General features: G+C 42.3%; 1 protein-coding gene across 2 annotated transcripts in view; it reads right to left on the minus strand.

Moving 5' to 3' along the window:
* Positions 1-10754, minus strand: part of si:ch73-138n13.1 (uncharacterized) — a 76247-nt gene extending 65493 nt beyond the window's left edge. For both annotated transcript variants that reach the window (XM_051921244.1, XM_051921243.1), the window contains exon 1: positions 10392-10754. The gene's annotated coding sequence lies outside the window, so the exon portion shown is untranslated. The remainder of the gene's footprint in view (positions 1-10391) is intronic.
* Between the last annotated feature and the right edge of the window lie 296 nt (positions 10755-11050).

Here is an 11050-nt window from a genome sequence, read left to right on the forward strand (position 1 = left end):
TCTTTCCAGTTATGGTACATTTTCTGCTCCCAATCAGTTGCCCTGCCTGGGACGTCACCAGTAACCCTCACGGGCATCTGCAAGAGCCATTGAACCACTCTCGATTCTAAGACTGCTCTTGCCACTTCCACCAAAAGCTCCCTGCAAGAACAAGGTAATATGAGACATGGTCACTTATGACAATACATGATGATTCAAACACAAACCTACAGAATTTAATGCGTAAAACACACCCTTCCCAAGTTGAGAGTTGCTTGATAAGAACCCCTAAACCTGGTTAGCCTCATTTTGTCCAAAGTACCTAGGTTAAAAATGAGGAGAAGCTTCAGCTTAATACAAACCCTGTGCTTAAAAAACTAGCGTTGCAAATCCATGTTGCTCAGCTACATCTTGATTGTGTCATTTAATCCTACTAACTAATGCAGGCGTATTTCAATCTCATTGATTTTCTTTTTTTTTAGTTCTTGGAAAACTATGCATTCTAATAAGGGAGTCCCTTTTTCAATTCACAGCTTTAACTGGGTCTAAGGTGATAATCTTGAAAACAACTAATGTTTCAAAATTCTCAAAACAAAAGTTCAGAACAGAGTTAGGAAATACAGGCAGCCATGTCACCAAACAGCAGCTCTTGACAGAATGAGACTGATAAGTAGCAAGAAGATAACGAGGAATCCCTCACAGGTAGTTTGAGAAGGGTCCTGGGGTACCTATGAAGTCAAATAGCAGGCATTCAACTGCCTTGGCGCATACATGCATTCTCAAATCCCACTTAAACCATTTCAGTTTTGGCAATAATTGGTGTAAAGAGGAAACCATCTTTGACTGGAGTCACCATCCGTCACATAGTTCATTCACATACATCCCCATTAATGCAAAGCTAATTCAGAATAGTCTTTTAATGAGGAAAACCCAAACAAACAATGGGAGAATGACAACACTCCACACACGCAGTTACCAGGATGATATACCAAGGATCCCAGAGGAAGCACTGCTACCTACCTCTCAATTCTTAACATCTGATATTTTAACAGATCTTTGCTAACGTGAAATAAAATAACCAATTAATGGTTTCAGGTAGGCACTTCACATTTTCTCTGATACAGCAATCTGATTTTCTAAAGTTTAACTCACTCAAAGAATTTTTAGACAGCTAGGCCTTTATGTAGTCACCTCTCCACTACTCATTATGTCTCCATCAGATGGAATTTACCAACATTTTACCTTGTTGTGTAGATGGGGTGGTCAATGCCAAAGGGCTCTAAAATACAGATTAGAAAAGCATACTCCCTTTATATATGACAAGTGCAGACTTTTAACATAGAAATGTATTAGGAGATCACCAAAAAACAAAAGGCATTCAAACTCAGCTACATAGCAGCTCCCCCAGGAAGAATAGCATCATGAGGAATGTTTCCCTCAAGCAGTTAAAGATTGTTGGTGCACCTGGGAAATTGAGAGACAGAACCCAAGCTGGGTTTCACATTTCCAGTCAGCCATAGGTTCTCAGAGTGACACTCACTAGTATAAACAAAGCAAAAACTTGAAACGGGCAAAAGAAAAACCTTTCATATCATTCACACCCCTTGCCCACCCATTTGCTCCTACAGACAGGATCTGTGGCTCCCTTCCTTCACTATGACATATTCTCCTGTTACAAAGAATTGAGGAGGGTGGTGCTTATCATACAGTCCTGAAACACTTTAAGGATACTTCATGGAACAAAGTGCACACCACAACCTCCCCACCCCCATGACACAAGTAGCTCAATACAATGCTATAGTTAAAAGACTGCCATACTGTAGTTCAAAGATCAATCAAAGTTTAACAAGTTTAATTTTTTTTCAATAATCAAAAGTCACATGGCACTGCTCCTCTGTTCACAATTTATGCATTCTTGCTTTTGTGTTTTGCTTTTTTTTGGCACAAAGGTCACAGTAGTGGGCTACGTCATAGATTAAAGGTCACCATCACAGTTCTCAATCTCATATGAGCAGCCCCTTTCATCTAGCCAACAATAGGATAAAAAAAATGTTTTGCTCTCATTCTGTGCCTCCACTCACACCCTCTCCTCCTTGGGAGGTGGGGACAGACTTGTTTTGCTGCCTAACGTCTCTGGTGGTGCAGTCACCCCATTCACCTCAGGGAGCCTGGTCTCCGGAAGATGTGACCCACTTTAATGCTAATTCAGAGAAGTGAATCCCTGGATTAGAAGTGAAGATAAAAAAAAAAAAATCCTCTAAACATCACTGTCACTGGCTGCCTACAGATGACCAGGATTAAGTGATTTGGTGCTTCGCGTGAACAAATTAGGCTGATTAGAAGCGGGTGACAGCAAACAAACAGGTGACATCCAGGATGAGAATGGCCATGGTGTACAGAGGAGAGGAGTTTTAAACAGAGATGCCAGTCAACAAGAAGCTCACAGGCAGTTTAGGTAGGATTTTTTGGGGGGTGTAAGTAGTTGAAAGCAAAGAAAGAGAAAGAGATAGAGATAGATGCAGATAAAAGCCATGCCTCATAAAGGAAGCTGGACAATGGGAGAAACAATCACAAAGAAATGAACATCATGTTGGTCAGCAGCAGCTGCAAAAACAAGAGATAAGTGCAGATTCAGATTGCACATTTTTTGGAAAGCTAGGGAACGAGACCTGCCATGACTGCAAAAGGCGTGAATGTTGGCAGTGAATAGCGATCACCATTGTCACAAGCAACAGTGCCTTAGGTGAAAACATTATGGAATTTACAGGAGAGGGCAGCAAAAGGAAACACATTCTGCATTGTGATGTCTATACATTAGCTCAAGGTACAAGGCTAGACAGGTAAGAAACTCTGTACCACCTGGTAAAATTTCAATCTAGGACAGTTGTGGTGCAAAACTAAAACTGATCATCATACTTGGCAATGTATTACTGCAAGACAATAACTGTGTCCTCTACACCAAAAGAAGCCTATAGGCCAATGTATCATCATTGCTATATGATTCTAGTATCCATCATTATCCCATGGTGGACAATTTCTTTTCTTCTCTAGGAAGTGAATCTTTCAGGATACACAGAGAACAACTGCTTCATCATTAAGGATTTAATAAGTATCACAAGGTTCTACGTATACCATAGCCTTCTCTTTCACCAAAATAGAACATAATCAAGTATTTATTAAAGACCTTGCAATAACACCAGACAGAATTAACCACCGCCATAAACAAGGCATGAATTAACCAATTTCCTCATGAAAGTATGGAAGTGCATCCCTCCCAAGGAATTTGAAACACCTAGTGCCTTGAGCATGGGAAAGGTGCTATATAAATAAAATGTATTATTATTTATTATTAATACTCAAGTATACAAGTAGTTTAAGTGCCACATGGTAGCTCTGTGCCATAAATAGTGACTTCACATTGCTCTTTCAACTTTTCTGTCCACTACTGATGCAGACAATTAAACAAATCACAGAACCGACCACTTAAAACACTTTGAATGCTGGTCTTTTATTTTAATAATTGACTATAATCCAACACAGTGCCAATAAAACAAAAACTAAAACAAAACCAGGACAGCCCTCAATTCCCTGATCTGGGATACTTTAGTAAACAATATTATGTGACAGTGGCCAGCCAAGGACGGTCTTCTAGGAACAAAGGCCTCCTCTATAATTGGCAGCCTATGCGCCCGTCAATGCAGGTCACTCATTCAAAGTTATTCGTGTGCAAATAATGGCCCGTACTCACTCTCTTAATAAGCTCACAGACATGGACAGGAGAAATGAACCTGACAGCTGCTACAAGCCCAGCAGTCATACAGATGCCCAGCACACATCTCCCAACTGACATTATAGCAGCTGACAGAGAAGGCAAGCAAAGCCGTTTAAACTGCCTGATGCCCATCAAGAGTCAACACCACTGGAAATCAAATTGGTCCTTTCCAACTACTAGGCTAAAATGCAAGGTCCCTACAACCAGTGAGAACTGTAAAAATTCCAGTGCAACTAGGAACAATAGATATCCAAAACAGATTTAGCATTTTTAAGATTCTCTCATTGGAAGGTTACGTCAGAAACATGATGGGCTGGCACATTGAGGCTCTAGGTCTTACTACATTAAGGAAGCACACTGTTCCCTTTGTCAACTCTGTTCAAGGAGTAACCAAGTTGATCAGAAAAGGACTGGCAGCATGGACAATTAGCTGAAATGTAAGACAGAGGAAAGACTTAAGACCTTGGCAGGCCACCTGGTCATAAGAAGAGCTGATGTTTGCACTGTAGAGACAGACTTGTCAGAACAAAGGGTGACCTTATGCTCAGTTTCGAGCAAGTTGACTTTGATGATCCAAGGACTGGAAGGTCAAACTGCTTGATGAGCAAGCTGGTCAGATAGATGACTTTAAAGACTATAATGAGAGAGTTTGGGCTGAAAAGCTAGCTGATCACATAAACCTGGGATGACTTTAGCATTTGACTGGCTATTCAATAATGAAAAGCGCTGCCTGTTTTAATGTGATGACTGGTTAGTGTAATTAAAACATGACTCTGGAGCCTGGCAAACCACTTGACCAAGAGTTGGACAACATTAGGGCAATGTAAAATTCACTATTTAGGAGACGGCAGAACTGATATCCTAGGAGACCATTTAGTTGAAGTGCTCCAAGGCTGGCCAATCAGGGAGAGGGATGACTGGTCAAACAGTGGGTCAACTACAGGCTGGCAGGTCACATGGCTAGGAGATGGACAAATTTTAGATGAGCTGATGGTGGTAAGATGCACTTTCAGCCATGGCGATGACTACTGACAAATCCACTCCACTAATTCAAAACTATTTAAGCTATTATATAAAACAGAAAAAAATTACAACATACAGTAGGAGCAATCTGAAAACATAGCATGTGCTAGAGGTGGGGCAGCCAGGCAGTTAAGCCACCTTATTTTCACTAATTAGCAAAGCAGGCATTTCCACATTGTAATGTGTTGGGTGGTCCAAGTTTACAGGTGCCTTACACCTCAGTTGTGTCTATTTTTAAACAGCAATGAGTGACAAGCCCAAGGCTCCACCCTGGGTTTAAGACCAAACACAGTGTTATGATTCAAAGAATTGGAATTCTGCAGTTAATACAGCTGGAGGGACTTCCTACGCATCTGTGAGCTCTACTATACAAATGAATTTTCATCTAATTTAATTAAAAAGAGAGCCTCACATGATGTGAGCATGTTGACAAAAGTCAGATGTTAGAAGACAGTGTCAATGCAAAAAATAATAACACTGGCAGCCAGCTATTGTTGGCAGTTTGATGGCACACTATAACTGCAAGCCTTATGACCTCAGCTTGTCCACATAGTCTGCTATGACCCCATGAAAAGATGTGTTATGGTCTGGCTACCAAATTCTGGCTTGAGTACTAAAATGTCCCCTACAATACTGAAAAAGGGTACTAAAGGGTCAGTCTGGAGTACTGAAGTGGCCCCTAGAATACTGGAAAAGGTGCTAAAGGGTCTATCTGAATCCATGAAAGTCACCTTTTGATACCTATAGGCTTGTACAGGAATATAAAGCCATGGGATCAGAGGTGGTCTATAGATTAGCATTAAAACATCAAAGCTTCTGTCAAGTGGAAAAGGTACAAGCAGATGATAGATAGATAGATAGATAGATAGATAGATAGATAGATAGATAGATAGATAGATAGATAGATAGATAGATAGATAGATAGATAGATAGATAGATAGATAGATAGATATTGAAGAAAGTGTACAGAATACCAAATATAAAATAAAACCTCCCAAATCAGTCTTTGCCACAAGGACTACTATGCAACAGATAGAGCACAAAAAAACCTAAAGGATGTACTATGCCAATTCACCACAAGCGGTAGTGTTAGGGCAAACAGAGTAGAGACACAAAGACAGCTGAGAAGGGTTGAGGTGAAGAACAATGGATATCAAAAATAGCTTAAAGATGCAGCTTGGCCATTGACAGGATGAAGTGAAAGACAGAACAAAAGCACAGAAGACTGATGGAGCCAACATATCCATGAGAGGTAGTGTACTTCAGACAAACCACAAGAAAATCTAAAGGGGGGGAGGGAACAGGTACTTAGTACCTTTAGGAGTACCTTGAAGGTGGGACTATAAATACTCGAGCACAGAGGTCAGTGTGAAAGGAGAGGAAAATGAAGATAAATAAACCATAAATAATGGACTCTGACACTGTTCACATGCTGAGTCAGAATGGAAATACAAGTTTCCCACTAGGACATTCCAAGTGAACACCCTTCAAAATAACAACTCTCAAGGGACAATCCGGAATATTAAAACAGTTTTGACAAGAACAGGCCATTCAACCCATCAACCTTGCCCTTTGCATTTATCTAAATTGCCTAAAATAACATCAAATGAGCTCAAAAGGCCCCTAAACTCCTACTCTCCAATTCACTATTTGGTAACCTATTCCATATATCTACAGTTCATTGCACAAAAAAAACTTTCTAGCATTTGTACAAAATCTTCCCTTAGCAAGTTTCCAAAATTGTCACTGCAGTCTTGTTGCAGAACTTATCTTAAAGCAACAACTTGGATCCCCTGTACTCATTCCCTTTATAAACACTCCAATCATATTACCATTTGCTTAAACTGAGAAGGTTCAATTCCTTCAAACTCTTCTTATAGCTCATACCTACCTCTTAGTTCTGAAATCAAACTAGCCATTCTGCTCTGGACAAGAAAAAGCAATGATAATTCAATTAACCGAGTTGAGATATAATGTCTTTATACCTCATTGAATAATACAAAATAATAACCAGAATGTCTGAAAATAGCATTTTTGTAGTCAAATTATATTTGGAGTGATGTAATACCCATTAAATGTATTTAGTTTCCATTTTAAATAGATTGATAGATCGATCTATCTATCGATTGATCGATAGATAGATCGATCCTTTATTAATCACGAGGGGAAATTCACAATTTATGCAGGTGAAGAAATTAAGGTTCTCCAACTGTACCTTTGGCAGACCACGTAAGCAAATCAGCAGCAACATTACATTTCTCCCAAAACACCAAACAGAAATTCATGTGAATGCAATAAAGTGAGAATTTGAGCCATTGCAGGTGGTAACTCCAAACAATTCCCATACCACAACAATATAGCATGAATCAGATGATCACAACAGACAGGATCAAAGGAAGTAAAGAAACAGTAAAAGAGGTGGCTTGTACAACTTCACAGTGGAGAAAAACGATTTTAAATATGAATAAAAGGTGATTGGCTACTGAAGGCAATGTGGAGTAAAAAAATTAAATCCTTCAGAGGGAGCCTGAGCAGAGTGCCACCCAGTGGACGGTAACCCTTATGGTTCAATTTCTTGAACTTCTGACAGTTCTCCAAATGTACAATACTGTATCATGCACTTGTTATTTGTTAGTCACTTTTGCTGTCATGCCATGAAATTTGATTGGTCCAATTCCCACCTCACTGTGCATCCTCACTCTTAGCATCCGAGTGTAAATGCCGGGTACTAGATTCAAACTGCAGAGTACAGCTGTCTTAGCCAGCTGAACTAAAGGAGAACTCTCCCTCTAATGGCCTATCAGGTTTTTGTCTTTTTGCATTGGAGTTCTCTTCTTTTTGCTGTTACACTTGCCCCTTACACTACATTGTCTAAAATGAGCTTTTTTGAGTTTAGTGGTTAGTATCAAGCAGGGATGGACACCAAACCTGAGGTAGGTTCATAATTCACCCTAACCTCAAAGGGCAGTAAAAAGATGCTCGACTTGCTGAGGGAATTTTGTTAAAACATTAGCAAACCCCACATTATTTTGTTTGATTCCTCAGACACCTTAAGGACAACAACAGTGAGGGCCTTTTACTTGCCAGATGATATTCAGATGACTTACAGTCACTCCTGGTTGAAGAAATGACTCATTGCTGCTAATGCGCAAGAACAAAGGCCTCTTGGTCAGTGTATTCTCAAGGGCAGGTACATAACCTGTGTTAGAAATCCAGGAAAAATTGAGTCCTACTCATCTTCTAGAAGAAGCAATATTAGGGTGAAGTAGGAGGTTTAAAAAATCTCAACCTCTGCTTCACAATAAGGATAATGAAAGACCACAGCTAGACAAATCCCCGATCAGGTATATAGTTTCATTCAGATGCATCCACAGAATATAAATTTGCATATGAAAATGTATTTAATTTACCTACATGCCATTTCTTTGCTGATTAGATTTGCCAATTATTCAAAATCACTGTTGATCTTTAATGTGAAAGGGGCAAGTAGAGCATAATGTCCACTACGTCTCTGTGATACACAAACAGAGAAAAGGGAGAGGGGAAAAAAAGAGAGACCCACACCCCCAATAAGCATCTGATCTGAAATTCACCCATGGTAAAGATGGCATGAAGCAACCAAAAAAAAAAAAAAACAGAAGATCACAGCCTTGGATTACACTGTCTCCACTATCAGCAATATGTCAACTTCAGGTGTTGTACAACTTCATGTCACTCAGTCCCAGGGATAATTCCTGCCTGATCTCTTGATGTCACCTCTCAACTCTTGGGGGGCACAGACTGCACATGTCACTCATTAACCTCAACCATCCTGTTGGCTGGCAGAGGTATCAACTACTTCATGGCATGTTGTAATTTTGACAGTAGTTTGAGAGCCTCCTGACAACAATACTTCAAAACTTGTGGTTGACACCACTAAAACAGACAGTGACAACACAGAAACTGAAAGTTTAACTCAGACTAGCAACTGCAAAATAAAATCAAACAGTCAGGATCCAACATACTCTGCTTTTCTTTCACTGACTCTGGCTCACAACTTCTTACATTAGGCACAGAGTTTTCCCAATTGCACATTTTCAATAAATTATAAAAGCCACAGCCTGGCAAACAAAGTTTGATTTGGTAACATGGGCCCAAAGTGCTGCAGCCCAGCCCAACTGGACACATTATGTACACAGTTGCTCCTGCTCGCCACATATCTGGAGTGACCTCCCTATTGTCAGCGCCTTGTTTTTAATGTTACACACTATAGATGTGCCACCCGCCCATGGACTCTCTGTGGCACCTCTTCAAACTTCAGGACTCCTTTTCATTCCCTGAACTTTTATACATCTGCTACATTACTATTTAAGCTCTGGGCATCCTCCATTCTATCACTCCTGACTTGCTCCACAAACATCTTAACACCTAGAGCGACTGATTAATGTCTTTGGCACACTCAACATTTTAACCTTGCCATCTGCTGGACCGATAACATGGACACTGGCCCACGTTCTGGCCCTACACTCTGAGTAATTGCTAACTCAGCCCTGGACACCTTACAACCACTACTCTCCTCTGAACACCCAGCTTGCCAGCCTTAAATACACATTTACTCCATGAACCACTGCATCTGAAGAGTGTCTCCCACTCCTGCACACCCAGTAGACCCCAACACCCCCAGCACAAACATTTGAACAAAACCCCATTGCACCTCATCCTGGCTGCATGCTAGCATTCACATAAGCTCCAGTGTTCCTTGCAACTAGCTCAATCACTGCACCCTCAGTGCCAGGGCCATTTCTAACATTTCTGGGGACCATGCTCCCGTTTTTGGTGCATGTTGGCCCCCAGCAGTTGTTTAAACTGGGAAAGGCCCCTACTCAGCATTCTGACCTGACTGTTCTCTATAGCACCACTAGACACATCGCCACTCTCATGCTTCCTACATGATAACTGGAACCTCAGCATTCAATCCTCCGAGGATCTACTTCCAGTACCTAAGGCATGCCCACACACCTTAGAGGAGCCCTGTGTACTCACATTTACCCCAGGACAATGAACCCTTCTTGTGTGATCACTCAATGAAGAAACCCTCACACCTCAGAATGTCTGCAACTCTCACTATCTTCTGCCCCCGTCAGCACCCAGTGCATTGCTGTTCTCATGTTTACTTGAAGACGACACAACCGCTGCCACATTTCCCCAACACAACACCGTCCCCTCGGACATGAGCTCACTCACCAGGACAGTTCCCAAAACACCCCTTGTACACCAACTCTCATTCCTACTCCAAAGTACCTGTTCCTGTCCTCACTTAAGGATGCCTGCACCCTTGTGTCCGCCGCTCGCTATCGGACCTGCTGAATGTTTTCGCCTGTCCACGACTCCTCACTCGTGACCTCCATGTACTCCTGGACACTCGGTACAGCACTCACACGCCACCACCGTCTGCTTGTTCCCCATCCTGGGCGCCCGAACCCCATGCGCTCGGTACGGCGGCAGACGGGACCCGCGAGGAAAGTTTTCGACGCCGACTAAGCAACTGTTGCCCGCGCGTGGCGAGCTGCGTTGCCTACGGCTACTGGCGAGCTTGTTCCCGCTTCCTCCCCGCACCTGCGTCGCCCGCTCGACTCACCTCTTTAGTCCGGAGCTGACTGGCTCGTTAGCTGGCAGGCAGGTTGGTAAGTTACTGCTCCGTGCCTTTTGCTTTTCTGCGCTGCGGTGATAACGCGACAGGCACACGCTGAACGTTCGCTCCGTGTCTGCCAATCTTCTCCGCGCGACCGGCCCGACCTGCTCGACCGGAATGCGCCGACAGTAGTCGGGCGGCGCAGGCAAGCGAGCCTGCTGGGCAGGATCCGGCCTGGAGGAGGTACCCTGCTGCCGGCTTTTGTTGTGCTATTCCTGCGGGCGTCGTGTCGCGTCCCGTCCCGGTGAGACTTAGTAGGTGGTGGTGGCGCCCCCTGCCGGATGCATATTGGTTCTAAAGCTCAAGTATTGAAGCTGTGCGGAGTCAGAACGGGAGAGTGCGCCGTTGAAGAAAAGTTCACGATTAAATCGAAGGGAGCTGGCGGTAGTAGAACGAGGTCCTCACTCTCATCCGCAGTATGTAAAGATTGTGATGAAAAAGCACGGGGAGCCGCCTGATCATATGAGTCCAAGGGAAACATGTAGTAGTGATTATAAATCCAAGACTTAGATTGATAAAACATTTTCGGAGGAATGTAACAATTTAAATAAATATGTATACACGCTATAATCTGAGCACACAGCATAATTATAAATTAAGAAAAT

Source organism: Erpetoichthys calabaricus, chromosome 18, assembly GCF_900747795.2.
Source record: "Erpetoichthys calabaricus chromosome 18, fErpCal1.3, whole genome shotgun sequence".
Classification (NCBI taxonomy): Eukaryota; Metazoa; Chordata; class Cladistia; order Polypteriformes; family Polypteridae; genus Erpetoichthys; species Erpetoichthys calabaricus.